Below are 27,113 nucleotides of genomic sequence, written 5' to 3'. Positions count from 1 at the left end.
AGAAAATATGGCTTCAGGCCTATCACTGCTGCCTGACTGCTTCAGTTTAAATCTACAGAGCAACCTAAATTACCTGTTTGACAGGTAAACATCTCCCTTTTAATATTAGTAGGTCAATCCTCTGTATTTTTTGTAGACCGCAATGGGTACATGGTGTTAAATAGTGGGAGATGTAGAAAATGATTGTTACCATGTCCCCAGAGTGACAAGGCCCTAAAAAGTATTTTCATTATGGCTAACCGAACTGGCCTATCAGAATATGGATTATAATTAAAATCATAATTCTATATCTGTCGACTGGGACCAGCTAGAAAAACCATTACCCCTCTATTTGTAACAGTTATTTAAATTCAATTCAGTGCTGTATTTGGATTTATAATAAATACCTTTACTTGCCTCAGCTGTCAGGAGGCTAATTAGCATTAGACGCTACCAACTCCCAGCAAGTGGACAGCCAAGGAAGAAGTGTGAACTTCATCCCAGGTCAGTAAAATAGGCTGACCTGATGGGCAGAGATGGCTCCTCTGAGCTTAATATAATATGCAGGGTTGGAGCTGTGGGGTCGTTGGGTAATCTGTTTACACCATAGTGCCAAATCCTGCCAGACAGATCTATTGAGCAACCTCTAACACTTTGGCACACTTGAAAGAGAGAGTGAACATGGTAGGAAAAGTATTGTGTTTCCCCTGTCTCAATCCTATCAGACTGCTGTCAATGGGTTTGTAGTAGGTATAGTACTTCTTACAAACTGGATTTTAGTGTGAGATATGGGTGTCACTTGTGATTTCCATATGACATACATCCCTTGGACCTCAGGGCCCAAGTTTGGCATGGATGCAACTCTTTCATCTTCTTGAAAATGCCCTGGCACAGCATTTAAAACTGTTTGCAGTAAGACAAATAGGAACTGCTGCAAAATTAGGTAGGCCAGTAATTGGCAACCTTTACTAAATTGGTCAAAGATGAACTAGGAGTGTCTTAGGCTATCCCCTACCCAGAGGGTCGTGAGCACTACAAAGCTGGAGCATTGCACTGTCTTCCTCTGCAAACTGCTGGACTTGCTAAGGATATGAGGCAGTCTTAACCTTATGCATTTGACATCTGTGATGTATGCGAAGGACCTGAGATGGTTGGACCTCCATCTCTTTGAAATCAAAGGACAGAGAGATCTCAACGGATCATAAGAATGATCCCCTGGTGATTCCAGGGACATAAAAAGGATATCCTACTTGTAGTTCCATTCCATCAGTTGGAAGATCAGGTTTGGCCAGCATGGAGAAGAGTTTTTTCTCAGAAAAACAACAAATTCAATTTTCAGATAGGGATTTTTTGAGCATCCCTTCTTCCAGACCACATCGTATCTAACTTGTGATCCATTGCTGTCAACCTGAAATCTCGCCAAGGTCCCGGTCTACCGCAGCCACTGACTACCATTGGAGCTTCGCATTTTTTGCTGATATTTTCACTTAAATATTAGAAAATTAATAATTCTGGTCCTCCTTATTTGATGTTTGTCATTTTTATGCTTTTTAGCTCATGACATTTTTCTCTACTGTTGCATATTGAAGTGAGTTTATTTTATTGTTATGTGCATTAGACTTTTTAACAGTTTTGTTACTTCTAAATGCTTTCCAAATTTTCTCTAATTTGAGCCTGTATAATCTGTGCCACAGCTACTACTGGTTGCGCTAAGGTTTACATTACTGAAGCCTTTGACTGGACCTCCCAAAATAGTGATTTGATTACTTGTGGTGGACACCAGTCACAATTAACCACTTTCTCACATATATGTATTTTTTTACATTTCAGTTTGCTTTCCTCTAATCTATTCCCCTCATTGTGCGAAATATGATTGAATATTGAAAAATTGTTCTGTATCCGGGTGCCCCTTATGAAGTGCACTGTTTCTTTTAGAAACATACTTGTTGAGGGCAATACTACATAATTTATATAAGATGAGTTCCCTAGCTCACACGCAGTGGTAACTTCATCTTGAAATTAAATTCACTAACATGTTGATGGTTGAATCAAGACTCCAATATGCACACTCCTTTATTTAGTTTCTATAGCTCAAGTTGATCAGTTGAACAAAAGCATTCAAGATTAAAAAGTTGATTCTATGCCTACATTTTCATATATTTTATGTAGATGATACAGAATATTCTTCAAACTTGACCCTTGTAGAAGTCTAACTGTTTGGGATGGTTAATGAGCAATTTTGTACAACTTTGTCAACCAATGTTTACAGCTTCCCTAAAATCTAATAGTCTACATAGAGAAAAGCTTTTCGTCAGTTTATAGTTACAGTTAAGGTCCAATAACTGAAAGCTTCATTTAGTCATGGTTCTCTTTTTTAAGGTGAAGAATCCTCCTCACCTAAAACCAAGACAATTATGGAAGTTTTTAGTGTTTGCACAGTAAACTGGCATTTCACTTCTTTGTATGGAGTGTCAACTCTACAAATGCAGTACAAACAGCTATTTTGAAGGTTTGCTACTACTTACAAGGTTACATTTTTGCCAACTGCATTCCTACAGACAAACTTATTTTAACCATTATCATGTATTTTTATTAATATCTAACAACAGTAAAACATCCAATATCCACAAGTGTCTACGTACATTTTACAATCAAAGTTTAACATTACATAAGGATTAATTCCCCCTCAGAAAACTCCCACCCACCCCATCCCATTACACAAGCACTTGAAGACAAATGATTGGAATACTAGTCATCGTCCTAGCTCGGTCCCTCTGCATGAGTTGACCATCCATCCCATTGTATCATCGTGTAATAATGCCAGTGATCAGAAGGTGAGAGGACAGCCCCTACCAGCCAAGGTGCAGGGTTCACATGCTTGTCAAGGTTCACTGCCCTATAGATCATCCTGCCTCCAGATCCTCAACCTCCACAAAGCTATCCAAAAGCACCCCATGTTTTTAGGTATTCTGTCACTTTTTTGTCTCTTCTGACTACATGTATATGCTGCACTATTGTCCACTCTTTCACATTTCTATGCCACAGTGTTATATACTATGGTTCTTTAGAATGTTGATGTTCTGTTATTTCTGGGACTCTTTGGTATTGGAATGTTTGGGGGATTTCGTTGGGTGTTATTGGAAGTTTTGCAGTTGCGCTGTGTCTCTCACTTAGGATGGAGTGTAGGAGGATTGCTATGATGATTCTTCGATAAAAGAAGACGTTCACTTCTATCTGCATTCTTTGAATTATTGGAAGAACCTATGCAACATTTGGCGACAATCGGGATTTTCTTCACTGTCCGGATGTTCTGAATCTCTGGGAGATTTACTTCACGTGTAATTTACTCTACAGTTGTGGATTATTTTTGATGAAGCGGAATCAGAAAGATTTTAGAAGGGCTGAAGCTGAACAGAATTAGTTGAACCCCATTTTCTGGTCGTATTATTTCATTATCCTTTTCGACCTTTTCCAACTGACATTCGCCGGAAGCGCTCACCTTTTCTTTCATGCGCAGCTTAGAATCCTAAGCATCTCTTGTTCTAAGGCCATTTTGTATCTCCTATTCGGTTTAAGGACACGTCAAGCGTTCTGCACACGTAAAGCGTATGATTCACGTCAAGCGTTCTCTATATGTCAAGCATCACATCAAGCATTTCACGTTATTTGACGCAACTTGCCTCCATTTTTGAAACCAGGCACAAAAGTTGAAGACGAGTTACTGTGTTTGGTTGCTCGTTTTAATTCTCGATTCAATTTGATAACTTTAACCTTTGTTTCGATGATGCGCACATCTATTTATTCGCGCAAAAGAGATTTGAAGTCTGATCGAGTTTAATTTTTCTTTAACCTTGTTTCTTAAGCAAGTATATATCATATTTGTATATTTTTGAAATTGGGCACAGTCCTTTTGCGAGTTTATACTGACATTGAATGTGATGTTATTTCTTTGAGTTTTTAATTCTATTATTAATTTAAGTGAAGTGTTATTCATTGTAGTTTATTTAATTTATTTGTGTTTATTTTATAATATGGCACAAAATATTATTACTCCTTCACATGTTTTGCCTGAACCAGGTATCCCTAAAACAAAGTGGAAACAATGTTTAAACGTTTTGCTAGTTATATTGTCGCACTAGATGGTTCTAAATTTTAACCTGATAGAAAATTAGCACTTCTATATAACAATCTAGGTGCTGAAGGTCAACGTATTTTTGATCATTTGCCTTTAGCCACACAAACTAGTGAAACTGATTAGGACGTGTATAAAGAGGCGTTTTCTAGACTTGCCCATTACTTTATTGAGGAAACAAGTGTTGTGGTGGAAAGACACAAATTTTACACTTGACGTCAGTACGAATTTGAAAGTACTGATACTTTTTGACAGACATAAGGGTTGCAACATGTGAGTTTGATGGTAATATAGACTTGTATCTTAGAGATCAACTGATTGGTAATTGCTATAACAAGAAAGTTCAGGAGAGACTTCTTTGTTGTAGAGATCCCTCTCTAAAAGAAACACTTGAGTTAGCTAGAGGGATTGAAAGATCAGTTGTATCCCAAAAGGAGTTGAATAAGAAAAAGATAGACAATGTTTGTGAAACAATCAACGCATTAAGCACTAAATCCAAATTAAGTTTTAACACAAACAAAGATTATATCAAAGATTCTAAAAAGCAGGGCCATTGTTTTAGGTTCGGTTCTTCTTCTCATCTTGCTAATGCAAAGAATTGTCCTGCTCTTGGTAAACTTTGTGTTAAATGCCAAAAATATGGTAATTTTACTCGAATGTGGAATAGAACTCCTATCAAGGTTCATTCCATTGGAAATGTAGAGGATTTGCCTGCTTACAATGTTTGTTCAGTTAAAACCTCAAAGAAAATTGTACTGTCCATTGACTCAGATTTACATGATGGGGGTCCTTTCTGTCAGGTTACCATTGGTGATGTAGATGTTCAAGTAACTGTTGATTCTGGTTTTCCAGTTACCTTTATTACTGATGATTTGTTACATGAAAAATGGAATTCTGTTAAACGTTTTCCTCCTGACATTCACACTATTTCGTTTGGTGGACATAACATTGACATGCTTGGATTTTTTCAAGATTCTATTAAATTTGAAAACAGAATTATCTCCACTAAAATTTATGTAGCTAAGAATGGGTACAATTTATTAGGTTGGAAAGATCAAGGGAAGTTTGGAATGGTTTTAAGACCTGGTACCTCATGTCCTATTTCATTAGTGGATATTCCTGTTTCTAATTCTGCTCTACAAATATTACTTAGCAAACATGATTCCTTGTTTAAAGACAAGTTAGAACTGGTGAATAATTTTGAACACAAGATAATATTGAAAAAAGATGCTGTTCCAGTGATCCATAAAGTTAGAAGTGTACTGCTTTCTATGAGGGACTAACTTAAACAGCATTTGGAGAAACTTTGTTTAGATAAAGTCATTGAACCTGTTAACTCGTCTGAATGGGTTTCTCCGATTGTAGTCGCAAAGAAAAAGGACTCTAAAGACATTAGGCTATGTGTGGATCTAAGATCATTAAATACAAATATTCTCATTGATTGTTTTCCCTTGCCTAAAATTCAAGACATGTTAGCTCAGTTGGGAGATGCAAAAATATTTTCATGTCTTCACCTAAAATCCGCTTATCATCAGGTGGAACTAACTGAGGACTCTCGTTCTCTAACCTCTTTTAATACTCCATTGGGTGCTTATAGATTTTTAAGGATGCCTTTCGGACTAGCATCAACTGCTTCAGTTTTTCCAAAATGTATGTTTAACTTGTTTGATGATTGTAGCAATGTTCTTGCATATCAAGATGATATCTTGATATATTCTAAAAACTCAGATAAACATATCAAGAAATTATCTGAGGTTCTTGGAATAATTGAGTCAAATGGCTTTACGGTTAGGAAGGAGAAATGCAAGTTTATGGTGAATAGTATAGATTATCTGGGTCATCATATTTCTGAGGTTGGCGTTTCTCCTAAACAGGATCTTGTTAAAGCCATCACCGACAGTCCATTTCCTACAAATAGAGATCAATTGCGGTATTTTCTTGGGATTTGTGAGAACTATTCAAGGTTTATTGATAATTTTGCTTTTCAAACAGAACCTTTAAGAAAATTGTTGAGAAAAGGGGAAAAGTTCATCTGGGAAGAGTCTGAAATTAAAGCTTTTAACAATTTGAAAAAACATATTGTGAATGCACCTGCTCTACGTACTTTTAGAGATGACATTCAATCAGTTGTCACAGTTGACGCCAGTGGTATTGGACTGGGTGCGGTGTTTACACAAATTACAGATGGTATTGAACACATGGTTGGTTTTGCATTTTAGAGCTTTGTCACAAACTGAACGAAGATACAGCACCATTGAAAGGGAGGCGTCAGCTTGTCTTTAGGCCACTAAACATTTTGAAACTTTTCTGTGAGGAAGGAGATTTATTTTAGTAACAGATCATAAACCTTTAGTCTTCTTATTATCAAAGAAGGATCATGATAAAGTAAGTCCAAGGTTAACAAGGTTACTTTCAAGAATTTTCGAATTTAATTTCACTTTCAAACACATTCCTGGGGGAAAAAACACACATGCCGATTTTTTGTCAAGGTGTCCTTTACTTTTAGAAGATGCTTTCACTTTTTACAGTGATGACACCGAATGTGTTGTGGGTTTAATTGATGGTTTATTCGTTTCTGAAAGTACCATAAATTGTGCAGAGTGGTTGAATTATGTTAAACATGACAATGTTCAAAATTTTATTAAATCACATATTATAAATGGGTGCCCTGATGAAAGGAATTTGGTTAAAGAGGAACTTACAGTTGAGAATGATTTTGTGATGAGGGGAACTTTATTAATTCCTCCAGGCAAACTCAAATCACAATTTTAAAATGTGGCACATCAAGGTCACCTTGGCATGACTGGTACAAAGAAGAGGTTGAGGTTATGTTATTGGTGGCCAGGGATGGATGCTGATGTAGAGAATGTTGTGGAGTGTTGTACTAGTTGTTCTGAGTCTGATAAATCTTTGAAACTTCGGAAGACTTCTCTTCATCCTGTGGAGTTTCCAGAAAAACCCTGGGAGAAATTAGGTATAGATTTTATTGGACCTATGTACAATTTGAGGCAGAACATGAGGTTTGCTTTAGTCATTGTTGATTATTTCTCAAAATGGGTAGAGTGTAAATTTCTTTCTGAACCTTCTACTGAATCTGTGATTAGTTTTTTGAATGAATTATTTTATAGAGAAGGCTTTCCCAAATTTTTAGTTTCTGACAATGGGGTTCAGGATAAATCTCATGCCATGCATACATTTCTATCCAAATTGGATATTAAACATATGGCACTGGCTTTGTACAGCCCTCAAGGTAATGGAATAGTGGAAAGGGTAAACAAAATGTTAAAAGACACCATACAATTGGCTGCCACTCAAGGTGATTCGGTTCATAAAGCTGTTCAAGATAGGTTATGGAGTTATCATAACACACCACATTCAACGACTGGTGTTACGCGTTTTGTTCTCTTAAGAAAACGCTTTGGATCTTCTAAGCTTAGTCCAAATTGTGTTTTGGATCAAACTAGGTGTGATGAAAAATTACCTGATATTAGGCTTGTACGTGACAATGTTAATAAAAGTCAAAATTAAATGAAAGTAATGTATGATGATAAAATGAAGACAAAAGAAATACAATTTGAAATTGGTGATTTTGTAAAAGTTAAAAGACCTATTAGAAACAAGTGTGGTAAGTCGAAGTTTTATTCAATGACTAGAATTCTAAAGGTTTCCAAACAATCTGTTCTAGTTCAAGGTGGTAAATGGTGGAGTAAGAAAAATGTTGTTTTAGTAAAGAAACAATTAAGAAATTATACCCAATTTCCACATTCAAACTATGGTTCAGATGTGTTATTTCCAAGTTGTCAAAATTCAACTTCTTTTTCTTCAAGCAATCCTGTTCAACTTTATAGTGGCGGAGATTCCCAACAGAATGTTACTCCATTAATTTCTATGAAGAACAATATTTATGCCAATGATAATGCTGTTTCCTATGATTCAACAAGGTTTCCTGAGGATGTCACAATAGGAAATTCTGTTGATAGCAACAAGGGGGCCCCAACTTAGTCAACAGGGGACCTCGGGGAACAATTCTTTCAAACAACAGTGGTCCCATGCACATTCAAGTAAAAGACCAATAAATATAGACAAAATCAATTCTATATTTAGAATGACATGTCCAGCCGGACAGAGGTCCTTCAAGTTTACTTAATAAACAGTGTTTTTACAAAATAAAACAAAGATACCTTCCACAGGACCCCTGTCTGGTACACAAGCCTGTGCCCAACACTTGCGGGGTGTTAACAGTTGGAGAAAGATAGGAAAGGTTTTTAAAGCAAACAAGCGTTCTTCTGTTCATATGTTGGGCGTTTTGATGAGGTTTCTGTTTCCAATGATTCAGCAAATTTTCATGAGGATTGTATTCAAGGAAGTTTTGCTGCTGCTTCTTCAATTTCTACACCTTTGGAGAACAATACTATGCTTAGGAGTAGTAAACGTAAAATTCATGCTCCAACTTATCTTAAAGATTTCTTACGATGAGTGTTTTTGTGTTTGTTGTTTTGGAAAAAGGGGAAGATGTGTTATATTCTATGGTTCTTTATAATGTTGATGTTCTGTTATTTTTGGGACTCTTTGGTATTGGAATGTTTGGGGGATTCTGGTGGGTGTTATTGGAAGTTTGGCAGTTGCGCTGTGTCTCCTACTTAGGCTGGAGTGTAGGAGCATTGCTGTGAAGATTCTTCATTAAAAGAAGACGTTTCACTTCTATCTGCTTATTGAATTATTGGAAGAACCTATGCAACACACAGTCTGCCAGTGGCATAGAGATATGAAACAGTGATGGCTCTGGCACTCATCATTCCCATTGCCACACACCAACACAAATGGCATTCTCAAGAATTTGTGCTGCATCTAGCCCTGTAAGGGTCCTAGTTTAGTGCTATTCCTGTGACTGCCTCCAATGTGGAAAACACAGTTTACCAGTATGATCAATGTTGAGGGCATCCTCTCCTGAATGAAGGAAGGGGGACCGCTCTGTGTGACACCTGGAACAGGAGTCATTCCTCCCATGGTATATCTTGCTTACTATCACCAGTGTCAGTTCAGTTTGAGGTAATTTGAATATCCACTTGAAACTCACACTGCCTGCTACTTCACACACCTATGCAGAGGCAGTCTCTCATATTATATTATTAAACTATGCCCTAATGTCAGCCTCCCATCCAGATTTTCCTTTACTCGCCCTTGAAGGGATGTCAAGTTTCTTTGTGTTATACATGTGTGTAATTGTATACTGAGATGTGCCCAGTTGTAAATTAACCCCCAGCATCAGCATAGGTAGCGGAGTAGATGGGAATCCTGTCAAAATTCCTCTCACTATTCTTGCCAATTGTCATAATGCAGAAAGTGGCCAGGACCTAATTCAAATGTCTCCTGCCTGGTGTTTTTGAAATGAGAGAAATTTCTCCCCGGGTAAAAATCTTCTGTGGTGTGTTGCAACGCCCTTCTTGCACCTGGGCATCGTCCTTACCTCAGTCATGCATTTAAAAGAAAAGTAATTGACTGCTGTTAGGAGAGGGTGGTCACTTCCGGCATTGGTAGTCGCGTAAGCAAGAAGACATGCTTTTGAACTCTGAAGAATGAGTTGAGGTGGAGATTATGGAATTGCATCATGGTGATGGTTTCTACAGCAGTCCTTCGTTGATGGTAAGTAGTAATGGGTGATGATTTCCGGAAGTATCGGTGGTTTAAAAACTACGGCGAGTAACAGGTTAGTTCATGGAGGATCTAGGGGAGAGGCAGTTGTATCGGATTATATTGAGCAGACTAGCAAAGCCAACCATAGGTTATTGTTAAGGTGAGATGGCACTGGAGGGATGACACGGCAAATACTGGCACAAGCCATAAAATTATTGAGCATAACAAGGTGATCTTAAGATCTCCTTACAGAGCCGGAAGACGTGCAAAGGTTTCTTCATGGTGCAGCGTGCTTCGGGATTTGATTAGGTGAGATGGCACTGTGGGGATGAAAGGGTCTTGAACCAGCACGAGTTTGATTGATAATTTAGTTTAACTTGGTTCATCTATGATCTTTTTACAGAATCAGAGTACGTTTAAAAATTGTTTCTATCAAGGTTTGGGCAGCGGCTCAAGAGCATTGTTCGGTAGCAGAGGTTATTGTTATTTGGGAGAGACATAGATTAGGCCATGAGGCAATGAGGGTCATCAAGTTGTGCTTATGTTTTCTTGTGAATTTTTACCAACAAAAGCCTTGATTGGAAGAGTTAGTTCAGTGAGTATCCTGCACCTCCGAGTTGTGTCAAGCATGTCATGTTTGAGGTTCAGTATGAATTATGGTCACATTTTCTTTCCAATTCTATCTTCACACTAAGAGCACTAAGATTAGAGGTTTTCTCAACCCTTTATCTACCACTATTTCGTTGGTTTTCTTTCAGTCGTTACTTATTGGTCTTTTATTGGGAGAATATCTGTCTGACACACAGGAATGAAGATGTTTTGATGCTGTGTAAACCGTATAAATGTGCAAACAGTTTCCTATGCCTTGTATATGTTTGACTACAGGACATGTTTCTTTGTTATTTTTAGATTTGTGGCGCCGAAGAAGGGCCCATGGCCCGAAATGCATTGGGCATGCAAGAACAATTGAAAAATTGGATATGTACATCACAATTTGAATGATACATCCCTGCTTGTATAATAGAATAAATGTGATGTTATTGTTAATGCACCATCTCTTTCATATGTATTATGATTTTGAGTTGCACGAATATTAAAGATGTATATCACCTTCAGAAAGTAGGAAACATGTAATAATGATTGTTTGAATCCATTGCAGTGGCATTGAACCAAAGTGCACAGTACTCTATCGAGTGACTTGAAGTAAGGTTGTTTGTTGAGAAGGGCATGGTTAGGCAGCATGCGCACCACTGTGGCATCTTGAGATAATTGGAATAATTGAGTTATTTTATGAGAGAATCAGGAATTCTTCACTCACTCACTATAGTTCAGTTCTCCTGTAAGTAGGTAATGTTGATTTTATTGTATTTTGAAATGGAAAGCACTCTATATCTTTTTCTATAGGCATCTAGGTCTCTGACATTCCAAGTCAATAGTTTGTACTGCATACCCTTACATGTACTGTGTATTGTGCGTGTGTATGATGACACTGGTACTCTCCTGGCTATCCCAGGGAAAAGCCTCTAAAAGCCAGGGGCATATTCTCTCATCACAATGCAAATTGTCCGAAGTTACTTCTAGTAGTAGCATGGATGTCTGAATGGTATGTGTAGGAAAGTGCCCTTTTCGACATGGTCATCCCCTCTTTTTGTGTGGTATTTGATGTGGTCTTGACTGGAAATGCACTGTTTTTCTGCTAACCGGGCCCCCAGTGCCAGATCTCTTTCCCACAACTGCGCAATTGCTTACCCAATTGGCAATAGCTTTAGTACCCCCTGAAAGTGCCCAGTACGTGGAATCACTGATACCTAGGGCCTGAGGTACTAAAAGAGGGTCCCAAATAGCTGCAGCACGAATTGTGCCACCTTATGTGACACCTCACCAAGCTCATGTAAACTGCCACTGCAGGCTCTGTGTCTTGCTGTAGAAGAAAGCAAAAACACAATATGGCACACCACGGAAATCTGTACAACGTGATGATTATTGTTGCATCAACAAGTTGAAACTGAGGAATGCTTTCTCGTTTAAAAAGGCAGAAGCACATGTCAAAGTAAGCGTGCTGAAAGGCTTCATGGTAACAGTTATAAAAGCATGCTTGCATGAGTAATTTTGGGGCCAGAAGTATGTTTGAATTATTGGAGTCCGGGACACAAGATTCACAATGGTTTGGATGTTAGGTGAGTTGATCAGAGTATGGTTTGGAATACTGCTGTAATAGCAAGAAAATCTGAGGCTTGATGCTGTAGCGTTTCATGGTTTAATTAACTTAGAGTCAAATGGATGTCTTTAGCCATGCCTCACCTACTCACTCTACAACTCATGGACATACACCGCCACCCATTACAACCTCACTACCCCCATTATCACTCTACGCCGACAAACACACACAAAGGCATAGCTAACAAACACTGCAAGGCCGATCTCGAACCAGACAGATCGGACACAAACTGCAGTCTCCCCGCTATCGAACTCGCTATAGCCAATCCCCTCCTGACCTCAGTGGACCCGACCCTACCTATCCCCAACTCCAACACTGATCCTACTCCATCTGCCATAAACATCCCCAGATCTCACTCCACTGACAAGCCCTCTGGGACTGACCTCCCTCTAACCTTTGGTCACTCTCCTTCCTCTGACCCAATACCACATGCCCAACCCATCCCCACCACCAATATCACAAGTCCCACAACACCTCCTCCTTACCTCAAGACTGGAAACATCAATGACCCTACTCATCACGCTCAATCTATCCCCACGCCTACCCCAATGACATCATTCAATCCCAGAACCTAGTACTCTCTCCTTCAACAGACCCTAGTTAAACGCTGCCCCCTCCAAAGACTAGTAACTCTTTTAACTCACTTACCCAACAACTTACAAGAATGGAGCAAAAAAATCGATGTTCTAGCTGCTGACATCTTACATGTTCAACTAGATCAGCCCAACCTGTTCAAGTCACATTGCAAACACTCTCCGGTTGTTACACACACTCTCCCCACACAGCCTTTTCCATGGCCCCACCTGACCCGCCATGGCCCTTCATTCCTTTGAGGAGAAAGTCTCAACGACCTAAATGAGCTTTCCACACCCTTTCAATAATGGAATCAGAGTAGATCAACAAGTCTCTCCTTGCAACACATTAGAATACAGCTTTGGTCGCAATCCCAGTCATTGTTGGCACAAATAGACCCCCTATAACAGTCCACTCGCCAAGACCCCTGGCACAGCACACCCGACATTAAAACTTCCTGCCCTCTATCTTGCATGCTCTTCAACTGCAGATCAGCATTACAATACACCACAGATATTGCTGAATTTATACTCAGGAAAGAAATAGACATAGCATTTCTCACAGAATCCTGGCTCAACAACCACTCTAACCCCATGCTAGACCTACTCTCCCCTTCAGGTTTCAACGTCATTAGACAGAAAAGAACGCTCAAAACAGGTGGAGGACTAACGATCGTCCACAAAGAAGGTATTCAGATTACCACATTAAAACCTGCGGAATACTTGACTCTGGAGTATCTAGGTTTCGAACTTGCAGTCAAAGGCACCATGCCCATAAAAATTCACACCATCTACCATCCTCCTGGGTAGTGTGCCCTCTTCGGTGAAGAACTAACTGACTTAATAACACGCTTCTCCCTAACAGACAGGAAAGACGTGTTCCTGGGTGACTTCAATATCCACTGGAATAACACAGAAGACACCACTACCCAGAACCTTTCTAACCTGCTTGAATTAACCAACCTCAGACAACTCTGCAATGAACTAACACACATCAAAGGAGCATCTCTTGATGCGATCATCACCAAAAATGAACTGCTCTCTCTGAAATCAATCTTGCCCATTGACTGGTCGGACCACCACCTCATTTTGTTTAATATCAACTCACCTATCAGATACTAACCAACACAATCCGACAATCCAAGCACTGGATCAGGAACATCAATGAAGTCCCTATCTCCAAACTTGAATCCAAGATTCATGCCCATCTTCAGTCCCAGCCTTAGCCTACCACTATGTCGGTCAATTACCTCACAGCTCACTTTAACTCAACAATGACGGAGGTGTTAGATCAAGTAGCGCCACTCAAACTTGAACAATTGACATCTATCAACTCTAAGGTGCTACTTAGGTCTGCTCGGTCGGAATATAAAAAACACATCTTTAGAGAAAAGGCCTCATTCTTCCGCAGCCAACTAGACCAGGCTAAGAATAGACCTAGAGAACTCTTCAATATTGTCAAAAGGCAAACGAACCACTCATCCACTCACGAAATAAAGCGACCAAGAATCGATGCGAAGAAATTGCCAGCTTCTTCACAGAGAAGGTCACCAAAATTGAGCAATCATTCATCCAAACCTCTAACACACCTTCAATCTTAACCTGCACCCAACACGCCGCCCTCGACCAAGCAGATCTTAATCACACCAATGACAACCAAGTCCGCGGCCAATAAAAAATTATGCGAATTGGTCGGACTTCGAAGTTGTGTCGGAAAATGAGGTCTTCAATATAATTGCAAGTTTAAAGCCTACCTCCCACACTATGAACCCTAAACCAGCCACCATAGTACAAAACCATATCATTACCCCTTGCTGGACTAAAATCATCAACTCTTCTCTCACATCAGGCTGTGTCCCTGATCCCCTTTAATTAGGACAAATCACACCCATACTCAAAAAACCAGAAGCGACCCTAATGATCTCAAACAACCTCACACCTATCTCCAACGTACCGTTCTTAGCCAAAACCTTGGAGAAGTGCATTCTCCAACAACTTTACAAACATTTTGATGATTTAAACCTCCGAGACACCTTTCAATCGGGATTCAGGAAAGGGTGTAGCACCAAAACAGCAATGCTCAATATTTCAGATGATATCCACAGAGCCTTAGACAAAGGGGAAGCCTGTCTTCTCAGCCTTATTGACCTATCTGCAGCTTTCAACACAATTTATCACCCAGCTTTACTTGAGACTTTGAAGGACCGCTCTGGCATTAATGGCATGGTACTAAATGGTTTGCTTCCTACCTTCAGCACCGTTCTCAAAAAATTAAAATCAACTCCTGTCTCTCTAAGCCAACACAAGTCACACTTGGAGTCCCTCAAGGCTGGATCCTCTCCCCTGCCCTCTTTAATATCTTCATTGAACCCCTTACAATCATTCTGAAACAAGTTGGAGTCAACTATCACCCATATGCAGACAACATTCAACTCTACTACAAAATCAAATCACCCAGCGACATCCGACACCTCAATGTCACAGTAATCAAGATCTAATCCTGGTTTAACGCTAACCACGTAAAGCCTAACCGGGACAAAATGGAACTAATACAGTTCCCTACAAAAAATAACCACCTTCCTATCAAAGACTGGCTTAAGAACCTGGATGCCCTACACTTCTCCCCGCTCTAACCGACTCGGTGAAGTCACTAGCCATCAATGAAGGACCACATCAAAACTCTAAAAAAAAGTGCTCTTTACTCACTAAAACATCTACAAAAAATCAAACCTTTCATTCCCTAGGACAATTCAAGACTGTTGTTCAATGCCTAGTCCTATCCAAACTGGATTATGGGAACGCCATCCTTACAGGGACGCCAAAAGCTTGCCTAGCCCCACTAAGGTCAGTCCTTAACATGGCAGCTCGGCTCATAACTGGCGTTAAAAGGTTCGATCACATCACACAATCCCTCCAAACCCTCAACTGGCTACCCATTTAACGCAGATGTATGTAAAAATTGGCCTGCATTACACACAAACACCTTCACTCACATTCCCCCAACTGCCTAAACAGCAAACTGGTCAAAGCTGGCGGATCCAGATCCCTAAGAAGCTTCAACTCACTTCTCATCCCTCTGAAATTCAAAAAGAAAACCACTCAGTCCCGATCCTTTCCTGGTAAGGTACCCAGGATATGGAACTCACTCCCTATTCACCTCAGATGCAACACCTCCTTCCCATGCTTCAAAAGCGACCCAAAACTCCTTCTCTTCAAGAAATAACTTAACGTCCAAGTCAACAAACCTAGACAGCTCCAATTAACCTAGCTGACTCCCTGCTCATTTGGCCAGCATGGATAGGTGGATATTAGACAGTTTCAAGCACCTCTTGAATTTTCCCCCTACCCTTCACTGTATGCCTAATTACAATGTGTTGCTTATATCCCCATGCACCCCAATGTCCTGCCATATAATGTAGGCCTAATTATAATGTGTGGCTTATATCTCCATGCATCCCTATGTCATGCTATGTAATGCACCTATGTATGTGAAGTGCTGTGATACCCTGGGTCTAGCTAGCGCTAATAAAATAAATAACTTGTCTATTGTATAAGTAGCATCATAACTGAGCTGATGTTTGTTTATTCATTGTTGTATCCTAGATACCCATGAGGAAGGGAATATCCCGAAATGCATTGGGTGATTTTAAATACAATCGTGGCATGTGGAATAATATAATTCTTCTGTATTTTCATGAAAAACTGTGAACAAAAAAGTGAATGAGTAAAATGATTTGAAAAAAATTTAAATAACAAGAAAAAAAGGGGTAAAGTAATGGAGTAAAATGAAGAATAATGAAGAGTTAAACATATATTTGATTGATTGGATTAATTCGCGATGGTCATGGCTGTGCAGCTTGAATGGGATCAGTTGTGGTTACTTCGTGTTCTTTTGACAGAGCCTGTGCGTGCGATACCTGCAGACACACAGAATGACCTGCATATTAGCATTCCAAGGCGGGGGAGATTCAGAGGGACTACCGCCTTTGGTGTGCTCATCTAGTTTCTCGCCCAGAGTTATTTGGCACCTGGACTGGCGGGACAATTAGCTAGTTCAATAGACGTGTCCAGCCTCAGGCTACTGCCACCCCTACTGTGGGATACTGAAAGTGGAGGTGACTTTCCAAAGTTAGCCATCTTGGTGATGGCAAAATCAGGAATTCTGGGATAGGGTTATTACCACCTTACACAGGAAGTGGTCATGTATGGAGTGCAGTGACCTCAAAGCTATGTAGCCCAAAGGCTACTAACCTACACGCCCCTAACACCCTAGAATCAGATCCTGCCTACTAAAAGAAGAAGAAGGGACAAAGAACTGCGAAAGCAAGACTGCATAAGAAACAACTGACTTGGCCCCAGCTCTGCGGGCCAGTTTGCCTGTTCTTGACATTTGTGCCAAAGTCGACTCGCCCTGCAAGCTGCTGATTCTCCAAAAGCCTGGGAGGCCTGGCAACACTTCTCCAAAGACACAGAAACCTCTGCAGAACAGCAGATGGTGAAAAAGCGCAGGTTGCATCTATGTGCACTTCCTCCCAAGTCCTCTCCCCTAGTGTCTGACATGGTCTACTTTATTTGGTTCACCCATTTTTTGCCCTGCCAGAGGTTGAGAGATTGAGGTGCAGCTAAATAGCATTTGCCTTGTCTTCAAGCATGTGGTACTACTTTTCAATGGCGAGTATAATATGTGCTCCAGAGGGGCCCTTCTGGCAAGTCCTGTGGAGTGGATTTTGTGGGGTAAAGGAAATTAGAGGCATATTACCAACAACTAGCGATCATTTATCGCCGTGTAGCGACGATTTTTATCGCTTAGGAGCCTTGATCTTATCAAGGTTTATCTCCTAAGCGATAAAAATCTGTCGAAATGCATGAATATCGCTGAAAAGTCAGCGATATTCATACATTACCGAGCAAATGCTCTTAGCCATGTTATCCACCTCCCATTGGATAATATGGCTAAGAACTGCTCAGGGCAGGTGTTAGCTTTTGGAGATATTCGCGCTTAGCGCCAATATCTCCAATAGTTGGTAATAGGAGATAGCGATGTTAGCGACTGTTTCCAGTCGCTAACATCTTGGCACGCCCACTTTGCATGTCATTAGTGATAAATATCACTGACATGCAAAGTGGGGCCCAAGATGGTCGCTATCTCCTACTAGCTGTCGCTAACTGGTGTTAGCGACAGCTAGGTAATAGGGAGATAATTTTATCTCCGCTTTTTTGGCTTTTAAAGCTTTAAAAATCTGTAGCGCTCCAGGGAGTTCGACAACTGCAGAGTGCGGTATGTTGCACTGATTTCTTGTGCTGGGTGTTTGTCTCCTGCAGTAAAGTAAATCAGTGCAAACAGCACCATGTGTAGTGCAGTATGTTACTGCTTCTTTCTGCCGCTTGAGTAGATGTTCTACTAGAGCAGCAGCTTTCTCAACACGTCAGAAGGTTTCTCAACGGACTTTCCTCTCTCGCATGTTAACATTGGAGAGCTGTGCCAGAGGAAAAACTTCACTCAGCACAACTTGACCGAGTTTTTTTGGAACTTCATGCTCTACATGGAGAGTGGTGTGGGCAAAACTCCACACACTCTGCTGGGGGAGCGGAAATTTGTCACCCACCGCTAGAGGCAATCTGGTCCATTTTTGCCTGATACACCATTACGCCCCCTAATCTTTCATAATGGCTCCCTTCATATTCACAAGAAGGGTTGCCAAACAAGAATGTCCCTGTTAGAGAAGAGCCATCCGGGGGCTCAGGGTCGTAGGGATTCAGTGGGGCTTCTGCTATGTTGCACCCAGAGTTGAGAACCCTAGACCCCTCAGGTGTCTCAGTTATTGCTTGCTGCTCAGGTAAAATGCTGTTGTCATCACTAGGAATCTGCAACAACCACTCCCAGCAGACAAGGCAAATTGTAGCTGTGGCGGTCCCTACCACACCCCACAGCCAAGTGCTAGTCCCTCATAGATTGGCTCGCTCACCTGGATTGTGACTTCTACATCTCTTTTCTCCCAAAAACTTCAAGGAGGCTCCTGAACCTTTGACAGGTCTCAGAGTCTCCCTGTAGTGATGTCAATAAGGGCACCTAAGGTAGCGGCAATATTTGTGGACCTCAGATGTGTCACAGGAGTTGCCACACTTTAATATGCTGTAGGCTGACTCCTATACTCAACCACAGCAGGGAGTAGCCAATCCAATTTAGTGGGAGGAACCCCGAGCACGCACTGGGACTGAGATATGTCACTCCACAAAGTCTTGGCTTAGTGCCCCCTCTGGACATGCAGTCGCCTGTATGTGTAGGTGTGCCTCGAAAATGTAACTTCTTCGGAAATGGCTTGTGTGGATAATAGCACAATTCTAATAAGCAAGCGGGAAGGTTATTGACATAAAAAGATACTAACAAGTATATTCAAATATAAAAACTATATTCCATTTAATAGATATTCATGTAAGAAATACATACATTACATACATAAATGTTAATTAAAAATATAACAAAGACCCAAAAAGCATATTTTATACAGTTAGCATAACAATTATAATCACATAATCATTAAAAGAAGTTCAACAAGTGGCAAACAATATTTTCTCGACGCACGTTTCGGCGTTACTGCAAACGCCTTCTTCAGGAGACACAATTTGTATTAGTCGGAATCTCAGCTGAATGGCTAGAAGGGAGATAATGTTCTATTTTGGAATTCAAACTCTAACGATGAAGAGAATGTACCATTTAATAACTATTAATAGCGTGTAAGAGTCTGCAAAGGGTAATTCTAGACTTGAAAATGTGGCATATTCTGTCTTACGTCCTCCCTGGACTAAAAACAAGCATCCTAGGAAGGGTTTGGGGCATCGCCCCTCATAAGACAGGCTAGCTTAACTCCAGTGGCATGGAGAACACGGGACCCTTTTCTGGGAATACCAGTCCCACTCAGGGTGACAAATGCAAAAAGACAATTGATGGACACAATGATGCACAATGTCAAACATTCACCCTAGTGTAGAGATCTGGGCCTAAATGCATCTTGTTTTGCTCCCCATGCTTTTTCAGTGCAAGCTCCGCCATATGCAAATCAGTCCTGACCCTGTTCCCCATTGAAACAGCCCATCGCGAACTGCCAGGCCAGGTCCTCACTGGACTGGAAAAAAGCATCCTAGAACCAGTTTTGGGGAATCACCCCTCATCAGCCAGGTGTTCAAGCAGTGTCACTGGAACCGCTGAATCGACCGCTGCATTGCCGGAACAACTGAAGGACGATTGACGCATCCTTTCGGCAAGTGTGGAAAAACCCTGCACATCGATTACAGACAAAGCACAGCAACTACTGCATCGCTGTCACCATGAAAGGTCGATCAACGCATCTCTTCAACAAGCGTGGAGAAACCTGTTGCATTGGCTACAGAATCAATGCATCATGGAACCAATGCTCATCTTTGGAAACTGGTGCATTGTCATCAACGTTTAGAGAAACTCAATGCACCTCTTCATCGGCGGGACCGACATCAACGCTTTGATTGACACATCCTTCATCCCCTGTTAGCCCTGATTATTCGATGAAGGTGTGAAACCTGTTAGGTTTCAGTCAGAAAGCCATGATTGAATTAGAGAACATTTGACATTGTTGGCAGACTGGAGGAACCCGTCCTTCATGGTTTTTAGCATCGGTTAGTTTTTTGACGGCCATGTTTCGATGTGTCAGAGGTAGACTTTGAGTCCGTGAATATTATTAGTTGAGAAGATTTGAGGACAGAGTTCTGTGTTGTTACCATAGTGGTTTATATTTAACCCTGGGCGAAGCACTACGATACGCTCGCGTAGTTTGTGAAGTTTTCACAACTTCGCACTACGCGAGCTGCATGTAGCACAGTGCAAACACTCGTAGTGCAGCGTAGCGTAGTGCCGCGGTCATTTTTTGCTTGGTCGCGGTCCTCAGCATCATGTTCGCGACCGCGAGCAAGCAAAATGACATACCGGCGAGGTTCTCAATGCGGGGAGGTCAGGTATATCATTGCGAGTGGTTGTGCATGCTCGCGACCACTCGCAATGAGAAACTACCAGTAAAAATCTACTCGAGCAGCAGAAAACTACAGCTCGCACTGTGCAAGATGCCGTTTTCAGTGATTGCACAGTGCCAGATGCTTGTCCGCACTCTGCAATCATTGAAAACGCATCTTGCACAGTGCGAACATGCTACTACCCAGCTTGCGTAGTGCTACGTGAAGTTCGCATAGTGCGAAGTGCAATTCGCGTACCGCAAAAGCCACAGTTGATGGACAGAATGCAAAACAATGTCATACATTCACCCCAGTACAGAGATCTGGGCCTAAATCCATCGTTTTTTTGCACTCCACACCACCCCAGTTCAGACATCACCATATGCAAATCAGTCTGACCCTGTGCCTCATGGGAACAGTCCAACCCGAACTGCCAAGCCATGCCTTCCCTGGACCGGAAACAAGCTTCCGAGGACCGGTTTCTGGCATTCCAGCCGTCTTCAGCCCGGCTTGCTTGAATCCAGTGGTGTGGAGAGCATGGGACTCACGTCTGAGGATAGCCATCCCACAATGGATTTAGGCCCAGATCTTTGTACTGGGGTGAATGTAAGACATTGTTCTGCATTCTGTCCATCAACTGTGTTTTTTGCAATTTTCACCCCGAGTGGGCTGGGTATGCTCAGACGTGAGTCCCAGACTCTCCACATCACTGGAGTCAAGCTATCCAGGCTGAAGAAGGCTGATAGTCCTTGGATACTTCATTCCGGTCTGGGAAAGACATGGCTTGGTAGTTCGGGCTGGACTGTTCCCATGAGGCACAGGGTCAAGGCTGATTTGCATATAGCCATTGTCTGACCTAGGGTGGTGTGGATTGTTCTGCATTCTGTCCATCACCTGTGTTTTTTGCACTTTGCGTAGCGCTACTTCACGAACTACGCCCACCCTTATTTACATGGATGTTGATATCTATAAGGATAGCTCCCAAGGGTTCTGTATAAAGGGTGGGAATTGACGGGTGACAAAATGGATACCGGGGGTGAAGTGAAGGGAGGGCCCTGCTTGCGCACATTGCTATGTTAGCATAGGCTTATTAGAAGTTTAAACGCCATTTTACCTTTTTGCTGCTTTTGCACACAACACTAGATGTAACTTTTGCTGTAAGTTAGGCTGCGTGAATTTCATCACATGAGAATGGCTTGTTTTCAACATCCCTAGACTTACATCTCGACCTTAGTCTGCACAGTGAGTGCTGAAGCCTCCAAGGTTATCATAACATTGTTATGTGTTATTCGGGCTGATTGGCTAATGCTCTAGACACAACATGCATGCAGCCTTTCATATTGCACTGCATGCATGATTTGAATATTTGGAGAAAATCCGTTTCCAGAGAGAGAGAGAGAGAGAGAGAGCTTTTGCAGATCCTGATGTAATTTATCTCCACTGATATTGGAGCAGGAACAGGAAAAAAATAGATATTTTTTACCATTGAGGAAGATGACGTCATCAACTACTTGGAGTGTGACTATTTTAATGCTGCAATGTGATCAAAGCCATTATACTTAGACTCTACACTCCCATCTTGGTTTAAATGTTTAAATTAAAAACACGGACCACAGACTGTACTACTTGCAGAAATAAATGTTAACCTGAAAAACTAGGTAAACTCATTTTCACCCTGAGGTACATACCTTCTGTCAGTCACATTTTGTGAGGTTTGAGCTAAATCAGAATGTTACACATCAAAGATCCAGAATGAGCAATACGTATACATGTATTTGTTAGCAAGCATTTCTTCTTTGGACACACCACACAATAGTATATTGGTACATAAAAGCATATACAGATCAATAGTGAACACATTAGTGGTAGAGGAAATGATGATAAATGGGCATGTACACTAAAAAGTAACTTTACACTACACATCCTGAAACATTTCACACTTATTACATCACCAGCAGCCCATCCCGACGTTGTCTGGGTATGAATTGCTGCCGGCCAGTAGTATATTGTTTTGTAGGATTTTGTTTTGATAGCATTTCTTATCTGTGACTGGCCTGTGAAACGCTCCGATTCACAGTGCACTGCTGATGCACTTAAGAGTGCGCGTTCAGTAGTGTGTGAACTCGAGTTTCCCTACATTATTTTTCCTTGCAATATTATTTACCGCGAACTCGGCAACATGGTATGAGCACAATTTACATTACAGAAGAACACATTCATTTGTGGTAGGCACAGGGAGACAAAGCGGTTTGCCTGGAATCACAGGATGTTGAGCTGATGCCGAGGTTCGAACGTAGCTCCCCAGTTCTAAAGTTCGCAATTCTAGAACTTGTGGCGGGAGGTGTGTCTAAAAGTGTAAGTCAGGGGCATGGCCAAGATGGCGGGCTGAGAGGTCGCACTTGCCGAGAGCTCCCGGACCCCTGATTCCCTGCACCGCTTGTAACCGCTGATTCCCCCCCGGATCACGCGGCGACTGAGCCTGGTGCCCACGGTGGAGGTGTGGAGCGACTGCTGAGCCCGGTTTGCGCCGTCGGGGGTGAGATCCTGACCGGTGAATGGCCCATGTGCGAGCCGGAAGCCGCGAGTCTCCCGACCCTCGGAGCATGACGGAGCGCCCAGCCGCCTGTGTGTGAAGCCCGCAGCGGTGCATGAACTGTCGGAGTGGGAGTCATCAGCGGCTTCGTGAACGGTTGTACGGAGCGGAGCAGAGCGGAGGTGAAGAGCGGAGGCGGTGTCGACATCGCCTCACTACGCCAGCCCGTGGATTGAAGAGGCCCGCTGGGAGAGGCCGCTCCGGCCAGTTGTCTGAGCGGAGCAGAGGAACGGGGCTCCCGGGGCAGATCTCCCCCTGAGGCTATGGGCCCCGGCGACCATCGCACTGTGACTTTGCCCACTGGCCGGATTTTTGGGTCCCGGATCGGAGACGGAGAGGGGCTCTCCATCTTGGGCGTTGGCCCCTCGACATCACAGAGCGGCCATTTTGTGGTCTCCGGCCGGGCAGCTCGGCCTTCCTGGTGCTCTTTGTGTGGCGCTGCCCCCGGCTGGCATATAGCTGCTTTCTTTGCTGGACAGTAACCCTCAACGTCCTCTACTCAGCTGCAATGTCGAACGCTAGAGGACAGCGACGGGGCGAACGAACCTTGCCGGACATGCTGGGACGCGGCGCCCTACGCAGCGGTGGAACCCAACCCGCCACGACCTCCCCGGCCCCGACCAGAGGAGCAGATGGCGGAGAACCCCCGGTGACGAGATCATTTCTCGAGTCGCTCTTTAGCTCCCTTCGGGAGGACTTTCAAACGCTCAAGCGTGAGGTGGCCGGGGAGGTCTGCGAAGTAAGGAGAGAGATGGACTCCCTGGGGGAACGGGTGAACACAGTGGAGGAAGCGGGTCACTCCAGGGATGAAGAGATCACCCATCTGCAGCAGGAGGTCCTGCGACTGCGGGAGCAACAGATTGAGCTACAGGCCCACGCCGAGGACCTTGAAAATCGGTCCAGGCGGAACAACATACGGGTCCGCGGTGTGCCGTCCGGTGAGGAGGGTGAAGACGTGACTGCATATCTGGTGGCCCTCTTTCGTGCGATCCTGGGAGAGTCGGAGGACTTTCGGATCCGCATAGACCGAGCACATCGGGTGGGCCGCCCCCGCAGAGCTACGGCGCCCGCCCCGGACATTCTGGCCTTCCTCCCGGACTTTCCCTTGAAGGAGCGGATCCTCTGAGAAGCACGAGGGCAGCAATCTTTCCGATTCCGGGACCACCCTGTGACCCTGTTTCGGGACTTATCTACAGTCACGCTGCAGAAGAGGAAATTATTCAAGATCGCCACTGACTTCCTCCGGGAGCAAGGGACACAGTACTCTTGGGGGCACCCCTTCCGTCTGATATTTCGATGGAACGGTGTTTTGCATCAGCTTCGGTCCATCCAGGATGTCTGCGCGGTGTTGGGCCTCACAGCATCGGATACAGATACCCCGGCTCCGCGGCGGAGGCGAAGCACTCGTGACGGATGGCAGCAAGCTGGAGGGGGGACCTCTCCTCCGTTGGAGCGTCCGGGCTCGCCCATGATCAGGGCGGACATGGCGGCCGCCATCCAGGAGGCCTCCAGAGTGGCGGCGAACGGCGACGTGGCCCTGACGGCCTGAACTCACTCCGGGGGGAGTCTACTCTAGCTTATTCCTCTTGCAGGTGCGGGGATCCGGGGGGTGGGCTGGAAGGAATGGCGAGTGCTGGAGGAGGTGGCTGGACGTCCACTAGACTGATTTACCACGGCCTTGCCCGTTACGGGCCGGACTGGGACAATGTCTTTTTTGAAAAGTTTGAGTAGCAGGGAATGGGGTTGGGACAGGCGGGCAGATGTTTTGATTCTGGGGCCTAGAGGGGGGGCCAGTTGCGGGGGGTGGTGTAGATTTGGTTGTGTGGGGACAAGGGGGGTTTTTCTAGTTGTGGGGTGTTGGGGTTCGGGGACTGTACTGTGCCAGTGGTCGGTTCAAAGTTGCTCTGTTTTGAGGCCTCGAGTGGTGCCTTCTGTGTTTGCCTGCGGGGCTTTGCCTCTTGACATGTGCTCCATTGATCCCCCTCCTTGATGGCTCTTAAGGTGCTTACTCTCAATGTGAAAGGGCTGAATAATCCGGTTAAGAGGCGGGCAGTGTTATCCTTGTTGGAAAACTCACAAGCGGATATCTGTCTGTTACAGGAGACCCATTTGCTGGCTAAGGACTGTTCGAGGATGCGTACCCCTAAGTTTCCCACGCAGCTGTTCTCCTCTAGCGCCTCCAAGACGGCAGGGGTGGCGATCTTGTTTTCTAGGGGGTTCAGGGGAGAGGTCGTGTGCAAGGTAGCAGAACAGAAAGGGAGACTTCTAGTGTACAGGATCAAGATGGGGGGTTTAGCACTGACTGTTGGCACCATCTACTGCCCCAATGATCACCAGGACCAATTCTTACACAGGGCTTTGGAGGACGTAGCATCTACCTCTGATAGGCACATAGTGTTGGGGGGTGATTTGAACCTGGTTTTCGACGCGGCGATGGACAGGTCTGTGCAGCGGCGCCACCAGTTGGGTGAGCTTTCGGGCTTGATTCGAACTCGACTTGGGGAGCTGGATCTGCATGACATGTGGTGCCACCTCCACCCCACCACCCGCGCATACTCTTACTTCTCACATGCCCATAGATCTTATGCGCGATTAGATCATCTCCTTGTGTCGGGCCCAATGCTCCCTTTGGCTTCGAGTGTGGACATAGGGGTCCTCTCTCTTTCTGACCACGCCCCGGTGGAGGGCGCTTTCACTCTGCCCCCGGTGGTTCGGCCGAGAGGGGTCTGGCGGCTCCGGGACACGCTTTTGCACAGGCGGTCGGTGGTGGATCAGATCCGGGCGGCCATTTTGGATTTTCAGACCATGAATGATACTGGGGATACTTCTCGTGCGACACAGTGGGCAGCCCTGAAGGCGGTGCTCCGAGGCGAATTTATAGCGATTTCCTCGGCCGAGAATAGGGACCGACAGCTCAAGAGAGATGAGCTCACCAAGCAGGTGAGGGAGCTGGAGCAGGTTCATCACAGGACAGGGGCCCCCAGGGTGTGGAGGCAGCTGAAGGCGGCACGGAAACTCCTGGCGGCCCTTGACACGGACCGGGCGGAGTATGCGATGCTTCGCCTGAAACACAAATATTATACAGGGGGCGATCGGTGTGGGCGGCTCCTGGCTAACAAACTTAGGGTGCAACACCAGCAGCACCGAGTGAAGGAACTGGTGGACCCGACCGGTGGTAAGGTCACGGCTGATGAGCAAATAGCAGACGTCTTTCGCGGCTTTTATGCTGACCTCTACACCGGGGAGGCCCCTTCGGCCCGGGCTGAGATGGCCTATCTGGACTCGGTCCCGCTCCCGTCGTTGTCTCAGGAGCAGGCTCAGTATCTGGAGCGTGACATTCGTATCGAAGAGGTGATCACGGCGATATCCTGGCTCAAACTGGGCAAGGCCCCGGGTCCGGATGGCTTTATTCCGCTGTTTAATAAAACCTTCTGTCAGGAACTGGCGCCTCTACTGACCCGCCTTTTTAACTCCTTTGCAGAGCCGGGAGCCATCCCCTCCGAATTTCTCCAGGCCACGGTTTCCGTGATTCCGAAGCCGGGTAAGGACAGGACCGCCTGTGGGTCCTACCGTCCCATTTCGCTGCTGAACACAGATTTGAAAGTGTTCACCAGTATATTAGCTGCACGCCTGGCGTTGCACCTCCCGGGCATGGTTGACTCGGACCAAGCGGGCTTCGTGCCCGGTAGGCAAACAGTAGATAACACAAAGAGGGTGACGCACATCCTCGAGAAGGCTTCCAGGATCCCTGGGGAGAGGATGCTCCTGTCCATAGACGCGGAGAAGGCTTTCGACAGGGTGCACTGGCCCTACCTAGAGAAGGTCCTGAGCAAGTTCGGGATTGGGGAGAAGTTCCGTCATCTGATCTTCAATTGTTACCGGTTCCCCTCTGCGGTAGTCCGGGTGAACGGCGGCAGCTCTCGACCCTTCCCCATTGAGCGGGGTACGAGACAGGGGTGCCCTTTCTCCCCTTTGCTCTTTGCCCTGTACATGGAGCCTTTTGCT

General features: G+C 44.0%; 1 protein-coding gene across 1 annotated transcript in view; it reads right to left on the bottom strand.

The window, feature by feature from the left end:
- Positions 1–27,113, bottom strand: part of LOC147706972 (cysteine-rich venom protein-like) — a 229,107-nt gene that overhangs the window by 2,824 nt on the left and 199,170 nt on the right. The window lies entirely within an intron of this gene.

Source organism: Lissotriton vulgaris, chromosome 6 (assembly GCF_964263255.1).
Source record: "Lissotriton vulgaris chromosome 6, aLisVul1.2, whole genome shotgun sequence".
In the NCBI taxonomy this organism is placed as follows: Eukaryota; Metazoa; Chordata; class Amphibia; order Caudata; family Salamandridae; genus Lissotriton; species Lissotriton vulgaris.
This window is presented reverse-complemented; position numbering and strand designations above follow the sequence as displayed.